General features: G+C 45.5%; 1 long non-coding RNA gene and 1 pseudogene across 8 annotated transcripts in view; both read right to left on the bottom strand.

The window, feature by feature from the left end:
- LOC309668501 (hypoxanthine-guanine phosphoribosyltransferase pseudogene) overlaps positions 1–23,728 on the bottom strand; it is a 58,250-nt pseudogene continuing 34,522 nt past the window's right edge. Inside the window, exon 2 of the transcript XR_014268729.1 lies at positions 1–111. The product of XR_014268729.1 is annotated as a hypoxanthine-guanine phosphoribosyltransferase pseudogene (transcript). The remainder of the gene's footprint in view (positions 112–23,728) is intronic.
- LOC309636506 overlaps positions 988–23,728 on the bottom strand; it is a 147,857-nt gene continuing 125,116 nt past the window's right edge. The window contains exons 5-8 of one of the 7 annotated variants that reach the window (XR_014250029.1): positions 14,331–14,399; positions 13,124–13,420; positions 11,114–12,906; positions 988–8,740 (exon numbers count right to left, since the gene is read on the bottom strand). This is a non-coding gene — a long non-coding RNA (uncharacterized lncRNA). Of the gene's footprint in view, positions 8,741–11,113; positions 12,907–13,123; positions 14,400–23,728 lie in introns of all 7 variants that reach the window. The other 6 variants (XR_014250033.1, XR_014250030.1, XR_014250031.1 and 3 more) reach the window with 6 other exon arrangements.

The following is a 23,728-nucleotide window of genomic DNA, read 5'->3' as shown; positions in this document are numbered from 1 at the left end:
ACCTAGATTCTGTCATACAGAGTGAAGTAAGTCAGAAAGAGAAACACAAATACCGTATGCTAACACATATATATGGAATCTAAAAAAAAAAAAAAAAAGGTTCTGAAGAACCTAGGGGCAGGACAGGAATAAAGATGCAGACGTATGTAGAGAATGGACTTGAGGACACGGGGAGGGGGAAGGGTAAGCTGGGACGAAGTGAGAGAGTGGCATGGACATATATACACTACCAAATGTAAAACAGATAGCTAGTGGGAAGCAGCCACATAGCACAGGGAGATCAGCTCGGTGCTTTGTGTCCATCTAGAGGGGTGGGATAGGGAGGGTGGGAGGGAGAAGCAAGAGGGCTGAGATATGGGGTTATATGTATATGTATAGCTGATTCACTTTGTTAGAAAGCAGAAACTAATACACCATAGTAAAGCAGTTATACTCCAATAGAGATGTTAAAAAAAAAAGAAGATATAGCTATCACTTCAAGGAGAGTGAAGTAGTGGACACAAAACACTGGGTGAGTGCTGAGGGTGAGGTAACTCTGAATATTAGAGCATCCTTATTTACCCAGTGAGCATTTAAGATAAGATTTGGTTGATGAGAATACAAAAATGTGTCAGGATATAAATGAAATAGACACGTCTGTGTATAACAGTTCATGCGTTGTTTTAATTACATATACATACTTAAAATCACATGATATGTATTAATTTATAAAGAGCAATTAAGAGGTTAATAGTTTAAATCATATATTAAAAAATCACAACAGGGTTATAATGTAGAAATATTGCTTTGACCGACTCACAATGCAGTACTTTTGATCAAACTCTTCCAACGCACCTTTGACATCAGCATCTTGGTCTTCACTAGTTGTGGAGGGAGAAGGAAGATGACAAGCCACATTATTGAGAGGCCAACAAACCCTTACAAACAAGGAAGTCTACTTGGAACTTCCTTACTTGGAGTTGTTGCTGTCATTTTAGAGATAAGTCGGTTGTTCTGCTCGGATGTAATCCCCTCCACAGCTTCCTTGTGCCTTCAGGAGAGTCTGTTTCACAAGCTTTCACACAGGTTGGTAGGAGCAGCTTTCTTAGGGGAAACCAAGGGAAAGGGCTGCGTTCCACAGGGTCACTGTGATGTAAAACCAGGACAGCAGCTACAGAACAGGGAGCAGAGTCAGACATGGAACTAATTCAGGGGAAGCAGGAACTCAGAGCCAAGGCTGCCCATGAACAAGCCTCCTTAGAATTTGCAGATATCTTTGGGGGTGACTTGTACTTTCCACCGGTCTTAGAATGGGTATTTGAGCCAACCTTGATGATCTTAAAGGATAAGGTGGGATTCTTTGGGTGTTGTGCACGTGGCACATACTGGACAAACTCAACCAGTTTGTCCCAGCATCTTCAGGGCAGCCCTGCTGGAATCTGAGGAGTGTCTGCCCCTCAAGCAGTACACTCTGTACTATGTAAGCCTGCAGATAACTAGCACCTTCCCCTGCAGCCTGGCTCTCTCCCAGAGCAGTTCCACCACCAGCAGGCAGAATTCTTCAGTACAGTAATCCTTTTTCCTTTGCCCTGGGTCTCCAGTCTTCCTCAGGCTTTTGCATCAATCCTGTACCCCTGAGATGGAGGCAGTCAGATGGTGGGCCTCCCTGCCATCTGCAGGGGTGTCCAGACACCTACCCTCTACCTTCAAGACACACAGAAAGAGTCCCAGAGAAGTTTAATTGCAGGTCCCAGAATCAGAGGGAGGCTTTTCCTACTAATCACGGCATCCTCCCCCGTTCCAATCCTAACTCCCGTTTTCCAGAGACCAGCTGGTCAAAAGAAGACTGTGGGACTTCTTTAGGGTGTTTACCTCTCTCCTCCGCCAGAGACAGTATCTGGCTTCTCTGTATCACCCCGAAGTGTGATTCTTAAACAGGGTCTCTTCTTTCTCCAGACATTCAGGTGGGATTATAAAATAGAAGTTGCTGTGGTCACGGCCATAGAACCCTCGGCCTTAGACCTGGGCTTTGTCTCTCCTCCAATTTCTCCTCTTTATCACTGCTTCCCTGGGGAATGTTTAATAGAAAAGAGCCAGGACCCCGCACGCTCAACGGCTCTGATGTGCCTTGACTCTCGAAGCCTTTGCAGGCTCCCCTAGCTGTCAATTTGCCCTTTTTAGGATCCTACAAGATTTCTGCCTCCTAGGTCTTCTGATCTGCCCCCTCTACTCTTCTGGGGACATTCCCCATTCCCTGGCTTTCCCCACTGGAACCCTTTTTGACAGAACTGTTGGCTTGAATTGTTGCTAAGCCTCTGGGAACATGAAGACAAACATAGTGAAAAAACCCTAGGTTTTAACTCCCCCCTCCCCCCACCTCCTCCACCATCAACTTAATCTCTACATGCCCAGTGGCTGGGGTGTTTGTAAAGTGTCTGCAGAGCCTGGTTTTGGCCTCTGACACATTTTTCTGCCTTTTGGGAAACTCCCCTTTCTCACTACCTCTTTAGACTCTGCAGATTTCACTGTGGTTCTATTCAGATTCCTACTTTGCATATCACTAGCTAAGTTGCACTGGGCACATTGTATGTGCCAGGCACCATGCTAAGCACTTTTCTTCATTGTCTCACCTAGGGTAGGAACTATTATTATTCTCTCGCTTTACAGAAGTGGAAACTGAGGCACTTGAGGAGAGGTTAGATAACTTTCCTACATGGCTAGAAAGTGACAGAATCATGATTAAAACACAGCTAACTCCAGAGCCTATGCTCTTTATGTCTATGCTATACTGCATCTTACTGAGCCTTAGTATGTCTGCCAGCTATTTCCTTTACCAAAGAAAAGAACTACCTACTTCCTGCCCACCAAGTGAGTAGATGGGTATATGTGGCTGATTGTCCTTGGCCTGACACATGTAATGGGTATCAAGAAGCATTTGGTGAAAAAAAAAAAAAAAGAAGCATTTGGTGGATGGATGGATGGATGGATGAATGGATGGGGGGGCAGGTGAATGGATGGGTAGAGAGATGGGTGGGTAAGTGCATTATGGGTGGATTGCCATGTGATTTAGGATCTTTTGTGCAGAAAAACATTTTGGAACACAAGGAACTCAGATAATCCGGAGCTATACACTCTCTGGATGTCTTGTTGCTTCTTTTCTCCAAATCCTACTGTTTGCAAGAGGAGGGCTTTCTGTAGGTATCTAATCCCACAGAACAAATAGAGCAGCTGTGCTCTGCTAACAGTTATTTCTGCTGCATTTATTTTCTTAGATGCTTCCTGCTAACTTTGGAATTCAAAATAGATTTGCTCAGGGAGGCTCGGTTTCTAGTAAGTCTGCTGTTCCCTGATCCTAGTGGGGTCCCACGGCCCAAGCCTGACTCAGGCTGTGGGATTTGTTGTTTATGTTGAGAAGTCTAAGGCACTGTTGTACAGAAACAAGGAAATCCACCTCTCCCAACTCACTGCTGCAAAACAGAGGCTAAGACTGGACATACCCTGCCCTTTTAACCCAAAACAAGTTCATGAAAAAGGTGAGCTTGCAGGAGGGGGACAAACTTACCCATCAAGCCCTCTCCCCCCTTCACTTCCTGTTCCCCCACCATCATGTAACCCAGCAGGACCATATGAGGCCTTCCCGGGACAGACCCCTCCCCAGATCCTCAGCTGTAGCTCCTCTCTGAAGTACCCAGATAGAATTTCATGCATATTTCCTGAGTTTTTCAGATGCTAGAAACCACCACCAAATGGAAGAAATTAACTACTCGATGATCATGAGCACATAGCCCCCAGACTTTCTGGCGCCTAAGGATTGATCACCGTCAACCAATCAGAAAATTGTGCTCGAACTGATCACATACCCTGGGACATCTCTCCATCACCTGACCTTTAAAAATGCTTTGTGGGGTACTTCCCTGGTGGTCCAGTGGTTAACACACTGTGCTTCCATTGCAGGGGGCACGGGTTCGATCCCTGCTTGGGGAACTAAAATCCCGCATGCTGCGTGGCCAAAAAACAGGAAAAAAAAATGCTTTGTGAAAACCCTTTGAGGAGTTTGGAGTTTTTTAAGCATAAGTAACCCATTCTCCTTGCATGGCCCTGCAATAAACCTTCCTCTGCTCCGAACTTCAACGTTTTGGTTTGTTTGGCCTCACTGTGTGTCAGGTACACGAACTTGCGTTTGGTAACAATCATTCCAACCCTCATACAACTTCCAGACCTCTCTTCTTGTTCCCTTGGTTCCAGATGACAAACTCACTCTTGCTAAGGTATAGTGACCTACTACATTCCGTTCCCATTAGAAAGAAGTTCCTCAAGAAAAGCAATGTCAAACTCAAAGGCGGAGCTGCTCAAATTGCACCAAGCAAGTGATACCCCCGGGCCTGTCATTCAGGCTAGCTTGTTCATTTGTGATATTAGTTTTATGTATTTGTTTATTAATATTATTCAATCACATGGATCTGGAGAACAGCTCAAGGCCAAGTTCTTTTCTCATTTCTCTAGTATGTCCAGAGAGGCTCGTCCTGTCCTACTCAGGATGAGGGTCTGGGGCACAAACGTGCTAAATGCTCTCACCAGCCTCAGGCCCCTCAGTCTATGTGTCACTGAAGCGGATGTAACTTACCAGAAGTGGCCAGCCCTGTCCCTTACATGGAGTCTATGTGCCCCTTCTGAGTGACCCAGAGGCCCCAGCCATGAGGCCTGGGTTGCAGCGTGCCTCTGGCAGAACCCCACCTTCACCTTCAGGTACTTGCAGTACAGGGAGGAAGTTACCTCCACGCAAAGTTCTCAAGATGTTGACTACTCTGTATATTTTGGCATGGGCATAAGAAAAGAAACAAAGAAAAATTATATTTGCTTTTCTTTGGTCGCACTCTAAACTTTTCAATAAACTCTACATGCCCAGCTCTAATCTCTTTGTCTGATTGTGAGCTAAGTCTACAGGTAAACTCCATGAACTTTCTGCATGAATCAAAAGTGCTCCAAATCCTTTTCGTCACTGAGAAATTTAGTTGTCATATCTAATCAGCCTATTTAATGTGAAAACAAATTAAATCTTTATGCCTCGTGATCTGTGAACAAACCCACCCATTACAGGTGTGTCCCAGGTCCTGACAATCATTCATGCTGGGGCCCCAGGCTCCTTTTTAATTCACATGGGAAAATGATTACAAAGGAGGGAAGGTGTGTTCCCGGCAGGAGAAACTAGTCAGTGTGGTGCCCGTGTGAAGACTGGAGAAAGGAAGCCTGTCCTCCAGGTGGGCGCAGCGGCTCCTGGCACACAGCTCAGCAAGCAGAGCGCAGGCTGATGTCAGGCCCCACTCGGGCCCTTGGAGGATGTGAGGCAGCCCCAGCCCCTGACCACAGAGCTTTGCTGGGACGGTCTCTGCCCTGTTCTGGAGAGGGTTACTGGTAGCTTAGATCTTGGAATGCTTGCTTCAGATTTGCCCACTGTAGACCCGAGAACAGCCATCATGTCGGAGATGGAGCGGTGAGGGTGACTGGAGTTCACGGGCTGGCCAATGGCTGCATCACCCGCTGTGTATTGAGGCACTCGTCACCCATGCCCACTCAGCAAAAAGAGCATTGAATCTGAACCCATGCAAACTGCAAACTTTTCTGAAATCATCCATTCGAAGCAGCTCTTAGGTATGTAAAACATAATTGACAGAAACTCTAAGTCAGAAGCATCTTTGAAAGGCCACCTGGGTCATTCCTCAGCCTTTAGGCAAAACCACCTCCAAACTATCCTAGCTCTCTTGGCAGCTGATGGAAAGTTTGTAGGTTTAAGCCTTCCTCGCATAAAGATTTCAGATGGACTCTGAAGTCTTCCTGAATGCTTGTATTTTTATTTTTAATTATACTATGGAATAGAAGAAAAATCCTCTGTAAAGACGGACATCAGCACCTCGCCACCACCACTATCATCCGCCTCCTCTTCCTCTTTGGTCTGTTCCCTAGGAGACCACTCTGAGAAATAGATAAACAATCAAGAAGGTGTTTGAGGTGAGTGCTCAGGTCCCACACCTGTAAGGGAGTAAAGGAAACAGGACCGGGCAGAGGTAGAGGCCAGACTGCAGTGCAGTTGTCGCAGTGGTCACCTCAGCCTCAGCCTCAGCTTAACCCAGCAGGAAGTGCTTCTCTCCCCAACATCAAGGTATCAGTCTCAGGAAAGGTCTGTGATTGGTGCAGGTTGGGTCCTATGCCCACTCCTTGGTTCAAGATTGGCCTGTCCTCCATCACGTGGCCACCAAAAGGAGGGTGATAGAAAAGCTTGCTAGAAAGACAACATCGATAGCTACCACACACTCCTAAAGCTATGCACCTTCCAAAATTGCCAAAAAGATGAGGGAAAATGTACATAAGTGCCTAAGAGGAGACATTCAATAAATGGTCATTACTGGTTCCTCCATCGGCATCAACAGTACTAATACAAACAACCTTTCTTCTAAAGTCTCGGAGCAAACAGGTGCTGATAAAATCCGTGTTGGCTCCAGCCTCAGCCCCAAATTTGAACTCATCCTGAACTTTTATGAAGAACTGAGACTGTTTAGCAAATATTTTCCTCTGGCGTAGCTAATCTTTGTGAGTCCTTGTACTTCCTGAGCCAGAATGGGCCTGGATCACCAGAACCATCATAAGGATGCTTATCTCCCTGACGGCTTAAATGGTCTGAAAGTATTTCCCAAAGAAGACAGTCACCAGTGTTTTTCTGACCTTTTTGTAGAGCCAGAGCATTTGGATGCAGTGGGGAAATTCCTATCTGTGACCTGTTGGCTTCTTGCAGGGTCTCTTTCCTAATGATGGGTCTTGTATGTCCTTCCCAACCCTCAAAATCGTAAACTTCTCCAGAGCCTCGTGATGAGTTAAGGACAAAGTTCTGGGCCCTTGGTGGCAAGCCCACCAGCCCTACTCCCCTGTTCCAGCGCTGCACTGCAGCCAACTGGGTGTAACTGGATGTCCAGACGCTTCCCGAACCCCAGGCACCCTGCCCTCTGCATCCTTAACATGCTGTCCCCACTGCGGAGAACATTCTCTTCCCACTTCCTACCCGTATAACCCACCCCTCAAAATTCCACCCATTTTTCAAGGTCCACCTCAATGCTATCTCCTCCAGGAAGAATTTCCTACCCCTTCAACCAACTGTGGTCTTGACTACATTTTAATCTCTGTATGGAATATCCATTGTGCCTTATGCTGTGTTGCCTTAAATGATAAGCTTCATAATTCAGTTAAAAGACATTTATCAAGAATGTACTGTGTGCTGTGCCAGACGCTGGAGATAGAGATGCATGAGATAAAGTTAACTCAGACAACATGGGGCTCTTAGCAGCCCAGGTAGTACCTATTTCAACTGAAGAATTTCCAGGATTTTAAAATTTATTGCCTTCTCCTAGTTCATTCTTCAGTTAATCCGTTCACTACCTGCTCAGAGCTTGGACATCCTCAACCACAAAGTAAAAGCTTTGGGCTACAAGGTCACTGAAGATCTTTTCTCACTCAACAATGAGTCTCTTTTACATGCTGGAGCCACCTTGTCAGCACTTCAGTGGCCACTTTGCTCCTTTATTAACATCCAGCAATACAGTGTCCCTCTGAGCTCAGAGAACTGGGGGCAGAAGTTTGGAATTAATACGTCATTAGCATATTTTTATTAGCTGCACATGGTCAGCACGTCGGTCAAGTTGGTAATGAGCCATACCCTCTATCTAGGGTGTGATCTCATCTGTAAAATGGGATGGTTGGAGTGAGCCCCTTCCAACTCTGATGTTCCGTGATTCATAATTATTCTCTCTCTTGCTCCCGCAAGGAGCATATCATGTTCTACAAGGATCTGGCCGCCAAGCCACCTGGCAGTGAGAAACAAATACTCAGCTACTCCCAGCCTCACCCCAGGGTGAGCTGTATTTTGAAGAGGAGGAGGCTGCGACTGAGCCCAGAGGCTTGAATTTTAGTCACTGGCCCCCATTCTTAGCATAAGTTGTTGTGGGAGCCAGGTGAACAAATTTAATCTCTGGAGAGGAAAGGGCAACCTCCGACGCTACTTGATGGAAAAGCTCACCCTCCTCACCTCACGTGCCAGCTCCCTTCCCCTGCGTGCTGCTTCTGGTCCCAGCCACGTGCCCGTGTGTGGAATGAACTACAGTCTGCGGGCACCACATCGACCTTCCCCAGACTCAGCACGCTTGTTGGCCAGGTACCCATCACTCAAAGAATTTGATGTAAGAGGAAAAATTCAGTCAGCTAATTCAAATTTTCCCAAATAGAGGAGCAGCTTTTGTAACTGACCTCCTCCTAGCCCACTACATTAACCACGCTTTCCACCTTCCTACAAAACGTGCTGGTGGACGCCCCACACTCGGAGCCTGCACCATGCCCTTTGCTGCCACCAGCTGAGCTCTGGGCTCACCGAGAATCTCAGCTGCGCTTGTCTCCCAGTCTGTTTATGGTAGCAGTCCTTGTAATTGCGGTGAGGCGATTTACTCAAATGCTATAAAAATCAATTAAATACAAGTGCAAAACAGAGAGCTGCTTGTTATATAAAAGCCAAAGTGTTTAGCTTATAAGGAGTAAACTAAGTTAAATTCCTAAGGATATTTGCAGTCAGTTTTGGCTTGTGGAAAAAGTTTTGGTGTTTGGTGAAAATAATAAATATACAGAAAGATTCAGCACTCAGATTGCTCTGTAGTGTCTATATCTTCTTGTTCCACTTTGAAGAAAGCAGAATAAAAAATTGTAGATGAGACACTATGGCTGGAATCTATGTAAGAGAAACAACACAAATGCCACTCAACAGACCCCATACTCAAAAAGAAAAAAAAAGCCTTTACCCAATATCAAAACATTGGCTAATATTGTAAGTTAAAATACAATACATAAGATACACTGAGATCGGTTACTTTTCACGTATCAGACCTAATAAGATTTCAACCAAACATAGGTGAACAGTGTTCAGTCTGGGACCCAAATATTTGATCAAGTTTTTCACTTTACAGTTAACATTCAGTTCTTAGGGTGTCTCCATTGTTTTTATCACTATTATCATAAAAAATTTCAAGCATGTATAAAAGTAGAGAGAAAAGTAAATTTCCATATTCCATCATCCAAATTTTGCTATCCATGCTTCATCTATTTCTTTTTTTTCCTTTCTGATATATTTTAAAGAAAATTTTAGCTATTGTGTCATTTTATCCCTACTTTAGTAGTTATCTCTTTAAAATGTGAACATTTTCTTGTCTAACCACAACACAATCATCATGCCTAACATAATTAGCAACAATTCTTTGCTGTCATCTGATCCTTTGTACGTACCCAGTTTTCTCAGAATGCCCCCCAAATGTCTTTTTACTGTCAGTTTGTTTAAATCATGATACAAAAACAACACCCACATTACATTTGGTTGTTGTGTCTCTTGTGTTTTTAAATTTAGAACAATATTCCCTCACATTTTTTTTTTTCTTTCTGCTATTAACTTGTTGAAGAATCCAGGCTTTTTTTTTTTTTTTTTTTTTTTTAAAATTTAATAGCTACTCTTTTATTTATTTATTTATTTATTTATTTTGAGCTGTGTTAGGTCTTCATTTCGTGCGAAGGCTTTCTCTAGTTGCAGCAAGCGGGGGCCACTCTTCATCGCGGTGCGCGGGCCTCTCACCAACGCGGCCCCTCCCATTGCGGGGCACAGGCTCCAGACGCGCAGGCCCAGCAGTTGCGGCTCACGGGCCCAGTTGCTCCGCGGCATGTGGGATCCTCCCAGACCAGGGCTCGAACCCGTGTCCTCTGCACCGGCAGGCAGACTCTCAACCACTGCGCCACCAGGGAAGCCCGAATCCAGGCTTTTTTAAAGAGAGATGTGGAAAGTTCAAAGAAGAGCAATTGACAAAGGGTTAGTGGTGAGGAATCTCAAAAAATGACAGAAAGAACCCCCAGTTTTTCAGGGTGGTCAAGGAGTTGATGCTGTCATGGCTCAGAGAAAAGTTTCCACTCCTCTGGGAGCCAAGAGCAGGAGACTGGGTTGAAAGACAAAATGTTTAAAGTTCTAAAACAGATTTAATCTCTCAAAAACAAAAGGTCAAGCTATCAAAGAAATGCAAATCAAAGCCACAATGAAATAGCACTTCACACCCAGAAAAAGACAATAAACAATGGCTGTTGAGGTTGTAGAGAAATTAAAACCCTCACAAATTGCTGGAAAGAATGCAAAATGGTACATTGAAATTGTGCCTTGGGAAACAGTCTGGCAGTTCCTCAAAAGACTAAACAGAGTTTGCCATGTGACCTAGCAATTCCACTCCTAAAGTATATACCCAAGAGAACAGAAAACACATGTCCACACAAAAACTTGTCCACGAATGTTCATAGCAGATTATTCTCAATAGCTCAAAGGTGGAAAGAACCCAAATGTCCATGATGAATGGCTAAATTAACGTGGTACATCCACACGATGGAATGTTTTTCACCATAAAAACCAGTGAAGCACTTCTACATGCTACAACATGGATGAACCTGAAAACTAGTAGGCTAAGTGAAAGAAGCCAGCCTGAAAAAACACATACTGCATGATTTCCATGTATATGAAATGTTCAGAATCAACAAGTCTATAGAGATGGGAAGCAGATCAGTGGTTGCCTAGGTCTAGGGGGTTGGGGAAGATTAGAGGGGGTGATGGCTAAGGCGTGTGGGATTGCTTTTGGGGATGATGAAAATGTTCGGAATTAGAGAGTGGTGATAGCTGCACAGCCCTGTGAATATACTAAAAGCCACTGAATTGTACACTTTAAAGAGTGAATTGTATGGTAGATGAATTATATCTCAATAACGCTGTTAAAACACACACACAAAGGTTCAGGGGTTGGTTATCAGCCGGCTTTGAGCAAGTACAAGGACCCAGCCTGGGAGGGACGCCCCCTCCACAGAAGGCAGGCGGCCACCTGCTTCACTGCTGCTGGAAAGTGTGACTCCGCCCACGCGGCCATCAAGGCAGTGCTCACGCGGCCTCCCTGCCGGCCCATGCAGTCCTCTGGAGTGGATCTGTCCCGGGTTATGAACTAGGCAACCTCTTGACCCTGGTTTCAGTAATACCATGAACGGAAACCCAAGAGGAACGTAAAGGAGATTCATTTTCACTTTCGCCCACCTGATTTCCCTCCAGGCTGACCGTTTCCTCTCAGGCCTGTGCACGTCCTTGGAAAACAGCAAAACCAGATGCAGGTCCAGGTGCTAAACACTCAGCAGAGGAGAGAGCGGGGAGAGGCTGCAGGTCAGCCTGACGGCCATGGCAGCCTCCTTAACCCCCCGAGAAAGCGGGAAGAACCCAGCCCGGAGGCCGAAAGCAGGCTTCCCAGGCAGCAGGGTGAAGATAAGATTTCGTTTCCACATGGTTTTGGGATGGGGCTCCGTGTGACTGGTGGGACTGTTGAGCAATATCCAGCATGAAGTTATGGCCAAGGAACAGCGGGAGATTGATACGGAAGTCTCCTTGCCTGACTGAAATTTTCTCCAGGCTGTTTAAACTGCTGCTCTTGTCAGATGTGGACATCTGCCCCGCCCACACATCTCCGATTATCCCTCCGGCCACAGGATCCTTTGCCCATTCTGGCAAAGACACGGGCCTCAGGAGAAACATTTGGGCCCACGGAAATTGCAGAGGACGTGGGTCTGTTGACACGCCTCTGGGTCTGCTGTTAATAGGGAAAGCTCCACTGATGGAAGGGCACCGTGGGTGGGCCACATTCCCACGAGGCCCTGAGCATTCTCCTGGCCACCCGCAGGCCTCACAGGCCCCTCCCGTCTTGCTCCCATTGTTCCCAATTCCTGGTTCCACTCAGAGGGAAAGAGGCCACAGGCCACGGCCCTTCTTAGCAGCTCCAAGAAAACAGGTCAATAAACAGAGAGAAGACAGACATCAAAAGAAAGAGTGCAACTTACAAAGCACATGTTTCCAGGGAGAAGAATCCAGAGAAAACATTAGATGGTTGTCTGGAGCCCTCACCCTAGATGCTAAAGAAGTGCCCTCTTTCACCCTGGGGGACCTGACACTCCATCCCCTCGTTGCTCTCGTTTCCAGCCCTGTGAACCCAGGAACCATCCTCCGTGCCGAGCAGCCAGGAGCTGGTCTCTCTGTACATCTTGCTGCCAACATCCGTCCTCTGTCCCCTCCATCTCACCTTCTTCCTTCCCACACAGCACCCAGACCCTGCAGCCAGGCAGGTGGGAGTTAGAATCCTTGCTGGGCGACCAGTGTACTTCCCATTTATGTCTGCATGTCCTGGGAGTAATAACAGCAGTCTCCTCCTGCAGCTGTGGTGAGCGTTGATGAGAAAATGTGTGCACCCAGCCCAGAGCAAGTGCGGGAGATTTTTTTAAAATTTTCTTTTTTCTCTTCTCCTTCCCTCTTTTCATTCTTTCCACAATCTTTCCTTCCTTCTCCTGAAGTTAAGTCTTCCAGGCTCAAACCTCCATCTCAGCTTCAGTGGTAAGCTGGGTGTGTCCCATTCCCAGCTGGCTGGCAGGCTGCTGTGCAACACACTTCTGAACCCCAGTGAGGGATCTGATCCTCGCTCAGTTCCCAGCTCTGCCCAGCTCTGGAGCACACTGCACTGCTCTCTCAGGCCAGCCCCCACACAGGAAAGGGGTCCTGGCAGGATTTAGCCCGTCATCACTGGCAGCCCCACAGTGTGACCCGCAGTAACTTCTGCATTAAATGACACTCACTGTGTCAGGTAACGAAACAAGGGTCTCCCTTAGCTGCCGCCTTTCCAGAGCTTGAGCACCATCTTCCAGAGCAGGCAGGTTCCTGTGAGGGATGCAGCTCTAGTTTGCTTCCTTTTCGACACATTTGGGCCTTCAGCTTATTCGGGCAACAGTACTGTGCACCTGTGAGATGTCCTGTGACTGCTCTATGGACCCATTTTTGTCCCTGTGAAGCACCTGAGTAAGCAGGAAGGGGTTGGGGGAAGGGAGGGTCCTTTGGTCAATTCTAGAACTCCATAAAGAATCCAATGCCTCCCTTTGGAGCCCACACATCACAGTGTACCAGCCAGGCCTTGTAACTACCTCCTGAGTAAGAAGCAGCGTCCTGGGGAGAAGGTGGTCATCCCTTCCCAGGTGCCTAGAGAAAGCCTTGGCTCTGGAAGGAAGTACTCACCAGGTAGGTTTCATGCATCAAGGCTGCTGCCTGTCACCATGATGGCTCCTGACTCCATGGCACTCTCTGGCCAGCTGGTGGGAGGCAGCGTGCCTTGCCTTTGCCCCACTCCTGCAGTGAGTGATGGAGGTCACCAGGATCAGTCAGGGTTCTCCAGAGTACCAGAACCAGTAGGATGGATGGATGGATGGATGGATGGATGGATGGATGGATGGAGAGAGAGACAGATAGATGATAGAGTAGGGGCGGAAAAAGAATTCTTTTCCTTCTACCCTTCAAAATTCTCAGCTGGGGTCCCTGTAACAAAACAGATGAACAAGAGAAAGACAGAAGTTTATTAACATGTATGTATATCTCATGTATACATGGGAGACACCCAGAAACTCTCAAAGAAGTATCTTAGAATTCAGGCTTAAATACCATCTTCAGCTAAATCAAAGAAACAAGGGTGTGGGGAGGCCAATTATGGGGGAGATCAGGAAAAGTGTGATAAAAAAAAGCAAAGTTTGTTATACAGATTTGAATCGATGTCTTCTCCATTGATGTCTCTGATAATTCAGTCATCCTTTTCTTTCAGGTACAGAGAAGGAAACACCCTCGTAAACTGAGATGTTTTCAAAATAAATGTAAATTTCCCTTACCGAAGAGTAACTTCTAGTCTGTTTTTTATAGCTTCTCCTGTGTTTACTATTCCTCAAAATAATCTCTATGCCAAGAGCATGTTTTGGGGTAGCCTAGTATGGTCTCCTACAAAAGGTAGATAGAAAGACATTTATTTATAAGGAATTAGCTCCTGAGATTATGGAGGCTGACAAGTCCCAAGATCTGCAGGATGAGTCAGCAGTCTGGAGACTCAGGAGAGGTGATGGTATAATTCCAGTCCAAAGGCTGGCAGCCTCAAGACCCAGGAAGAGCCAATGTTTCAGTTCAAGTCTAAAGGCAGGAAAAAAAATTAATATCCCAGTCTGAAGGCAGTCAGACAGGAAAGAATTTTCTCTTGCCTGGAGGAGGGTCAGCTATTCAGGCCTTCAACTGATTGGATAGGGTCCACCCACATTAGGGAGGGCAATCTGCTTTACTCATTTACTGATTTAAATGTTAAGCTCATCCAAAATGCCGTCACAGAAACACCAAGAAGAATGTTTGGCCAGTATCTAGGTACCCTGTGGCCCAGTCAAGGTGACACATAAAATTAACCATCACACACCATTTTCCTGAGCTTCTAGAGCAGCTTTCCTCAAAATAAGTGCTGCATGGAGTCCATTCTTAAGAAATACTCCACCAAAAGAGAGAGAGAGGGAGAGGGAGAGAAAGAGAGAGAGAAACACCATATGGTCAAATACGTTTAGAAAATATAATACAATATATTTCTTCCTTCCCTTGCCCCACTTTCTCTTGGGGAGTCTTACAGTGTAGTAGCAGATAAAGAAAACTGAGAGGTCCTGTAATTAAGACAACTGTTTAAATGTGTTTGACCCAGTAGCTCCCAGAACAATGGAACACAGGTTTTTGTTGTTGTTGTTTTTTAAGATTTTTTGATGTGGACCATTTTTAAAGTCTTTACCGAGTTGTTACAATATTGCTTCTATTTTATGTTTTGGTTTTTTGGCCCTGAGGCATGTGGGATCTTGGCTCCCTGACCAGGGATCAAACTCTCACCCCTTGCATTGGAAGGCAAAGTCTTAACCACTGGACCACCAGAGAAGTCCCTGGGACACAGTGTAAGAAATGCTGCTTCAAGAATGGTTTTGAGACCTGGCTGGACATCCACATCACATGGGGAGCTTTGAAAATGCCAGTTCCCATTCTCTGACTGGAGGGGGACCTGGCAGTCCTCATTCCTAAACACTCCCTGGACTCTTCTGGGTCCTGCCTGTGGATTGGGCCGGGGTGGGGGAGCAGGAGCTGCTCCATTTGGCAGTCATCCCATTCACTTAGATGTGTCCAGGGAAGGGGAGCCACTGCCAGTTAGACAGAACTCCCTCTCTTCGGCCTGACTCCCTACTTTGGTGAGGGCAGCCTGAGGACTAATCCTTCCTGGAATCACCCCTATTTTCCTCCTAAAGCAATGTGAGAAGGCTCTACCTGTTTTAAGCCCCAGGGAGGCAGCAGGATTAAGGAGAATAATACATTAAGGGGCAGGGTGCACATCCAAGGTGTTGTACACAGCGGTGGGTCTAAGGCCTGGCCTGGCCCTCTGGGTCCTGCCCAGCCCCCAAAGCCTCTTTCTGTCCTGGGCACAAAGTTGCATTTAGCTGTCTCACATGCTAAATTGTTTCACTTCTCTGTGACTGCCATCACTGTTCCCTCTACTTTCTTACTTAATGCCCACCTTTCTTTACTTGGATAACTCTTTCTCCAAAGTGTAGCCCAGGTACTGTCTTCTAGAAGTTTTCTAACATACCAGGTTGGGCCCAGTGCTCCTATATGCTGCACAAGATCCCAGTTTAGCATTTAGCGCGTATGTGCTAAAATGATGTGTTTATTAGTCCACGCCTTCCCAGACCCTAACCCTACTCACTCTACTTTAAAATTGAGGGGGTGTGTGTGTGAAAAATCCGAGGTTCCATTTCATGAACATTTTGGCTAAAAACTGGTGTTCTTAATCTAAACTATCTCTAATTCCCTAATTCCTAAGTAGCACTTGCTGAGTACCTACAAATTCATGATTTCCAAACAAACAACTCACTCTTCTCTCCTCCTCTTTGTGAAGGGTTAGAACACTTCCACTAGGCCTTCAACTCTTTAAAGTCAGACGATATGCTTTAAACGTCTTTGAATCCCCAGAGCCTATATATTATAGGCTTTCAATAAATGGTGGAAGTTAACTGAACGGTTGATAACCTCTTAGGAAACAGATTTCATTTATGTGATTCATTATCTTCATGATTTCATACCCAGAAACCTAAGCCAATGGTTTTTCTTCTTTGCCAGACTTCTATATTAAGGACTCAGAGATTTCTAACTCTTCACCCTGGGGAAGAGAGGACAGCCAGCTGTCAGGAAATCATGAATTTGTAAGAACTCAGCAAGTTCCTGGAAGGAATTAGGGACAGGTGGGGCATTTGGGAGTAAGAAATGACACTAGTTTGTAGCCAAAATCTTTGTGAAATGAGACCTCATATTTTGCCAAAATAAGTAAATGAATGAAAAAAATTTTAATTTAAAAAAGAAGATAAAAGATAAATAGACATCTGGAAACATTTGGTGTGCCAAAAATTATAATTCTTGAAGGCTTACCACCAATGTTTCAAATCTAGGGCTCAGAATCCTGATTTTGAGAATTCTGGTTATAGAGTTCTGGCAACAATTCTCAGAACTAAATTTGGTATCAATCGGCTCCACCTCTTTCTACCTCCAACAGGACGTGGTGAAATTCTGCTTCATTTGTATTCATAGCCAAGATGCCTTTTAGAATATTTTTGCTGGGAGAGAGGGAGGTGGAGAGGAGATGCTGGATGCTTCTAACATCACCTAATGATGGTCAGAAACTCTTTGGGTATGAAAACATTGGGGGATTGTATTGGAATGTTTTTGGCTCTTACACAACAAGGAAAATTTCTTATTTTACATAACAAAAAGCCCTGCAATAGGATGGCCTCCAAGTTAGTGACATCATCAAGAACCCAGCTTCTCTCCACGTTTCTGCTTTACCATCCTTAGTGCAAATCCACTGGCTTATCCTTAGGTTATCAACTTGTGGTTATAAAATGGCAGCCACTGCTATAAGTATCACTTAAAAACACAAAAATGTCACATAAAAGAAATATCCCTGTCTCTCTTTTAAGGAGCTAATCTTCTCAAATCCCTTCAGCAGACTCCTCTCATTTCTTATTGGTTGGAATTGTATCACATGTTCAGGCTTAAACTATCCCTAGTAAGAGGAACAGGGTCATTTGAAGTGGCTTAACTTCATCAAGACCCAGCCTCTGGAAGCGGGGAATGGTCCCAGCCCCCCTGGAAGCACAAGTGCCTCACTAAGGAGGGGACACCAAATGGAACTGGGGTTCATTTAGGAGGGAGGGTGGGTACCATGCCCATGGGGGGACCTAACAGTGCCCACTGCAGACATCTAGCCTGAGAAAGTGCAGCAGGTTTAAAGACCCTGGTAGGATGGAAGGTGATGGGCAAGTCAATAAACTCAGGGCAGGATGTTTTTTCAGGGATGCTGCCGCCTGGTCCTCATTCTCCACACAGATATGGGGAGCTCTGTTCTAGGAGACTGGGGGGAAAATAGACAAAGGCAAACCTAGTGGATGCCCTTTCAGTACATGCTTGCATATGTAACATAATGTTATATTTTTATCTGTATAAATATCTTAAAGTATGGACCTAAAAGATGTATGTATTTTATCTGTGTAAGTATCTTAAAAGTATGGAGTTAAAAAGATGGAGGGGGTAGAATTCTCAAGTCAAGCAATTGGGTGTTCTCTAGCTGTGCTGTATACTTTCCTGTGTTCCCTGGGAATGGCCTTCTACAAACTCTGACTCATTAGATGACTATGTTTCAGATGACTGTACCAATTCTTAGTTGAGAACATATGGTACCTATGAGGAAGCCAAGAGTTTTCAGGTGAAGTTTCCACATCATCATAAACTATCTCCAGGTGAAAAGATATGTTTGCCTTTCTGGGTCCCACCTAGTCCTGCTGCCGCCGATGGCTGGAGGACTGTTATTTCATGAAGTCTAGACTTCTTATCCCAGCCCAGGCACACACCTGCTCACCTGTGACTCAACCACCAGAGAGCCGCCCGACAGCCACTTGGTCTCCCACTCCAGCCTGCTCTTTGAGAGTCACTTACAGCCCCCTTTTGCCCGTTCTTGTCCCTTCTATCACCCTGAAGTTGGACTTATCGACTTTATGTTACAATTTTTAGAGTGGGTTTCTATAATATTTAGGTACAGGTAATTTTCCAGAAACGCAAGTTATTAAGACAGATGAGTGATCTCGCCAGCCCAATTGCCAGTCCTTTCATGAGTAAAGGCAACATTTTCTCAACCAAGGGTCTATTGGCTGGGCTTAAGAGGGCAGCAAGCCAACTCTACCTTGAAAGGGTCAAAAATGAAACATCTTAGCTGCATGTTGCTAAGGGGGACATTATTGTTCATTGGAGCCCTCCTGACGTCATTTGTTAAATAAATGAATGGGTCCACCAGTAGCAGGTGGCCTGTCTGTCTACTGGTAGCATGTGGCCTGCTGGGTTAAAGCTCTGCTTATAGCCGGCTACCCTTCCTTCAAGGCACTAATAGGGCCTCTCCTTCTACAGAAAGGTCCTATTCTTCCAGGGAGGCAGTACCATTTAGAAGTTAAGGGCTCTATGCTAGAGTTCCTGCATTCAAATCCTGGTTCTGCCACTTACCTGCTGTGGGATCTTAGGGAAGTTATTTCACGTCTCTGTGAACGTGTCCTCATCTGCAGGATGGTACAATAAGGGTGTCTACTTCATATGCGTGTTGTGACTGTGACATGTAAAGTAACTGGTATATAGCAAGTGTTCAATAAATGTCAGCTATTATTATTTTTAAAATATTTATGCCCTTTAACCCAGAAATTCTGCTTCTAGGAATTCATTCTAAGAAAGTAAATCATGGACTTATACCAAAAAACTACCTTTCAGCATTTTCTTATAATAGCAAAATCTAGGTATGGCCTAAGTATCCAAGGACAGGGAATTGGTTGACTAAATTATAATATGCCTATAAAATGAAACATTATTCAATAATTAAATACCAGTGTATCTCTGGATATGACATGGAATGATGTTCATGAAATACGATTAATATGTGATAAAAACAAAAATATAAAATAATATGCATAGTAGATACATAGTAGGTACAGTGTATTAAAGTGTTTATAAAAACAATGAGCATATTATGTATGCCAGGAAAAGGGTATACCAAGATGTTAATAGTAGGATTTAGTAGTTATGTTAATAGTAGATTTAGTAGTTTAGTAGGATTTAATAGTTAGGATTTTAATCTATTTTTTCTTATCTACACTTTCAGTTTTTCTATAATTACAAGTAATCCATATAAAATTCAAAGAATTCCAAACCGTCTTGTATTATTCCTGTCCTGAGCTTGGCTGACTGACCTGAACCCGGGTCCCTGCTCAGCAAAGTAGAGTGAGGCTGTAAGAGTAGGTCCCTGGTCAAGGGCAGCTCACCCTTGGGCAGGTCCAGTGACCCACGAGGTGTGAGGCCCTGCCCAACAGGGGCACAGTGAACATCAGGCAGAGCAGCCCTCGTGGGATCTGGACAAGAGAGTGGGGAATGGGATGGGCAGCCTGGCAGGTGAGGAGAACAAACCAGGGCCTCCGAGATGGGCCAGAGGCTCTGTAGGAGAGGGAAACCATGGGAGAAAAGGAAAGGAGGGGGTTCCCAGTGCTGCCCTTGGCTCCTGATGGCTTACTGGTTCTTGGACCTATTTTAGTCCACAGGTGTCCTTAAAATCAACCCCAATTTCTGAGAGTATGTTTTTTTAATTATTAATTTTATTTATTTATTTTTTGGCTGCGTTGGGTCTTCGTTGCTGCGCGCAGGCTTTCTCTAGTAGCGGTGAGCAGGGGCTACTCCTAGTTGCAGTGTGCAGGCTTCTCATAGCGGTGGCTTCTCTTGTTGTGGAGCGTGGGCTTCAGTAGTTGTGGCTCGTGGGCTCCAGAGCACAGGCTCAGTAGTTGTGGCTCACGGGCTTTGTTGCTCCACAGCATGTGGGATCCTCCCGGACCAGGGCTCGAACCCGTGTCCCCTGCATTGGCAGGCAGATTCTTAACCGCTGCGCCACCAGGGAAGTCCCCTGAGAGTATTTTTGAGTGAGTCTCTGTGTCTCACGGCAAAACTACCTGAACGGCCAGTGCTCCCAGCACTGTCTTCCCAAACGGATCATGCGTTTCTTTAGAATAAGCAGCTTGTTCTCCACACCCTGCTCATGTAGCTCAAGACTGGGCAGAGTTTAGTTTTTCATTTAATGCTTCATTTTTTCGTTTCTACACTCAACAAATATGTAATGTGTATTTAAGATGTGCTAGGTATGCTTCTGAGCACTGAGGATATAACAATAAACAAAATAGACCAAAAGGGGCTTCCCTGGTGGCGCAGTGATTAGGAATCCGCCTGCCAATGCAGGGGACACAGGTTCGTGACCCGGTCCGGGAGAATCCCACATGCCGCGGAGCGGCTAGGCCCGTGAGCCACAACTACTGAGCCTGCACGTCTGGAGCCTGTGCTCCGCAACGGGAGAGGCCGTGACAGTGAGAGGCCCGCGCACCGCGATGAAGAGTGGCCCCCGCTCGCCGCAACTGGAGAAAGCCCTTGCACAGAAATGAAGAACCAACACAGCCAAAAACAAATAAATAAATAAATAAATTTATTTTAAAAAAAAATAGACCAAAAAATCCCTGCCCCATGGATTGGCAAAATATAATAAATAAAATATATAGTATGTTAGGTCATGACAAGTGCTAATGAGAAAGATAAAAGAAGAGAGGGAGCACCAGGGTGGAGGGATGGTAGGCAGAAGGAGTTGCAATTGTAAATAACACAGTCAGAGAAGAAAGAAACATGGGAACAGAGTCCTAAAGGAAATGAGGAGGCATGTCATGTAATTATTTGGGGGAAAAGCATTCCAGGCAGAGAGAACAGCAAGTGTAAATGCCCTGAGGCAGAGAAAGCCTGGTGTGTTTGAGAAAGAGCAATGACACCAATGTGGCTGGAGCAGAGCGAGCAATGGGGACAGCAAGGCTGTCCATGGGAAACGGGCCCATGCCTAAAACAGGATGAGATCAGAGGGCAAGGGAGGTGCAAGAAATGCAGAGGTTGTTTCTGGAAGGGACGTGTTGAGGTGAAGCCTTGACCTCCAACCTAAGACCTGAAAGTGAAGTCTGAGCCCTTGCTTTGGGTCCTATCTTTAGGTAGGAGAGGAGGTCAGCGAGGGAAGGGAGAGGCCAGATCTCATGGCCGAATCACGGAGGGCATGGAAGGACTGTGGCTTCTACTCTTAGTAACGTGGGGAGACACGGGAAGCTTTTGAGCAGAGTAGATGCATATGTGACTTGGGTTGTAACAGATGATCCAGGCTGCTGCGTGGAAAATGGCCTGCAGGGAGGCCAGGAAGCGGGCTTTTGTGGCAACACCAGGGGAGAGATGATGGGAGTGCAGATGAGGGTGGTAGTAACAGCCATGGTGAGAAAAAGCAAGACCACATTCCAGATGTGATTTGAAGTTGGAACACTGCAGCAGACATGATATCCTAGAGAGATATGGCCCAAACCAAAGGCTCTGGCTCCAGTTCCAGGTTTAGGTTGGAGGTCAACATGTCCCTCCCAGGAACAACCACTAACTGTTCTTGCACAACATGACTCATTTCGGTTTTAGACAATAGGGCGTTTTCACGGGTCTCTGCCTGGATGAATCTTCTTTCTTAAACGACTCCCAACTTTCCTCCCTTCTGACTGTTCACCACCAAATGCCTGAAATAATTGAAAGAACCACATTGTCCTTTTTGAGATCTTATCAAGTCTTTGGCAAGTTCAGATGAAATAGCAAACTTCTCCTTTAAAATTAATCTACACTTTTTCTTTGAAGATGAAAAACAGATTTCCCGTAGCCTGGGAAGCGAGCAGGACAGGGAGACAGTAAGGAATGCTCAAGGCCAGTGTTCCTGGAGTAAAGTTGCCCTTGGGTTGAAAGTTGAGAAGAACCTCGGGGGAGTGATTAAGATACCTTCTGTGTCATGAATCACTGCGAAAAACATCAAACAGCGCCCTGTGGCCTCCAAGACTTAACATGCTTCCAAATATAGCTAATAAGTTACTGGGAAGAATCTTAGCCCCTTGATAAACATCTCACTGAGGCTGAACACCATAACTGCTGTGAAATTAATAACCAGCTCTCCTCCCTCACCTTCACCCCCCACCAACTCAACACTGTTCATCAAAGAGAGACCAGACAGTTTTGAAACATATATTGACCCTGTCTTTCTAGCTATGACCAAAGCATTCTAAGGATGAATTAATAACAGGGAGAAAATTATGTTCAAAATCATGCCAGCAATAGGGCTGTTGAGTTTCTGAGTCAACCAGAACTAGAGCTAATGTCTGCCCATGTGTGTGGTTTAATTGCTCAAGGTCATTTTCAAGGACCTGTACCAGAGGCTGACGAGCTTTGTTGGAATTACTGGAATTTTTTCAGGCTCGGTCGTGTCGGCCTACTTCATGTAGGAGTCAGATGAAATGCCAGTGGTCCGACAGCCTAAACTCCGAGTAACATATTTTCTACCCTGCCTGTGTTCACTAGTTTTCCCTAAAGCGCATTGACTTTGGGGTCAAATGATCTGGTTTTGAAATTTAACTTTACCATTTCTAGCGGTATGGCCTTTAACAAGAGGCTTAATTAACATCATTCAACACATATTTATTGAACACCTACTGTGTTCCAGGTACAGTAAACACTGATGAGTGTACAGTTCTTTGAGCCTTGGTTTTCTCATATGTGGATGCCACTAACATCCCCTCCTTTGAGAATAAGCTTAGTAGAGAGCAGGGTTAGTGAGAGGATTAAGTGAGATGTTTGCTAAGCAAACAGCACAGAGTAGGTACACAGTGAATGATATTCATTATTGTAATTTTAAGAAAGCATTCGGGTTTTACAAGGGAGTAAGGAACATCTTCTCAACTGGCAGATAAGAAAACCTGGTCCTCTTTGAGAAGGTAATCAGAAGTCTGCTCCAGAACTTCACACTCTTTTGAAATAGTCTTTCACTGGTCCGTGCCTATGTTTCCATGATGATTAATTTTATGTCAGCTTGATTGGGCCACGCGGTGCCCAGATATTTGGTCAGACATGATTTTTGGTGTTTCTGTGAGGGTATAAACCAAGTAAAGCAGATTGCCCTCTTTCGTGATTGTGGGCCCATCCTGTCAGTTGAAGCTCTGAATAGAACAAGAAGGCCAATCTTCCTCTGAGTAGGAGAGAAACCTTTCCTGCCTGAATGCTTTCAGAATAGGACACCAGTTTTTCTCCTGCCTTCAGACTTGAACTGAAACATCGGCTCTTGCGGGGTCTTGAGCCTGCCAGCCTTTGGACACAAGCTACACCATCAACTCTCCTGGTTCTCAGGCTTTTGGACTTGGACTGAAGCTAAACCCCCAGCTCTCCCGGGGTTCCAGCTTGCGATCGAGGGACTTGCCAGCCTCATAGTTGCAAGGCTGTAAGAGCTTATTAATTCATGTATGGCGTGGTATAGAACACGGAAACAATAAGTAGTTACTACCCCCATTAACTAAATTTGCCTTTAAATTTTTTTCCAGTTTACCATTTTCAAGATAGCCTTAGATTTTAAAAAATTCATCTCTTGGGCTTCCCTGGTGGCACAGTGGTTGAGAATCCACCTGCCAATGCAGGGGACACGGGTTCGAGCCCTGGTCCGGGAAGATCCCACATGCCAAGGAGCAACTAAGCCCGTGCACCTACAACTACTGAGCCTGTGCTCTAGAGCTCACGAGCCACAGCTACTGAAGCCCGCGTGCCTAGAGCCCGTGCTCCCACAACAAGAGAAGTCCCCGCAATGAGAAGCCCACGCACTGCAACAAAGAGTAGCCTCTGCTC

Source organism: Balaenoptera physalus, assembly GCF_965194825.1.
Source record: "Balaenoptera physalus genome assembly, chromosome: 1".
NCBI classification, from domain to species: Eukaryota; Metazoa; Chordata; class Mammalia; order Artiodactyla; family Balaenopteridae; genus Balaenoptera; species Balaenoptera physalus.
This window is presented reverse-complemented; position numbering and strand designations above follow the sequence as displayed.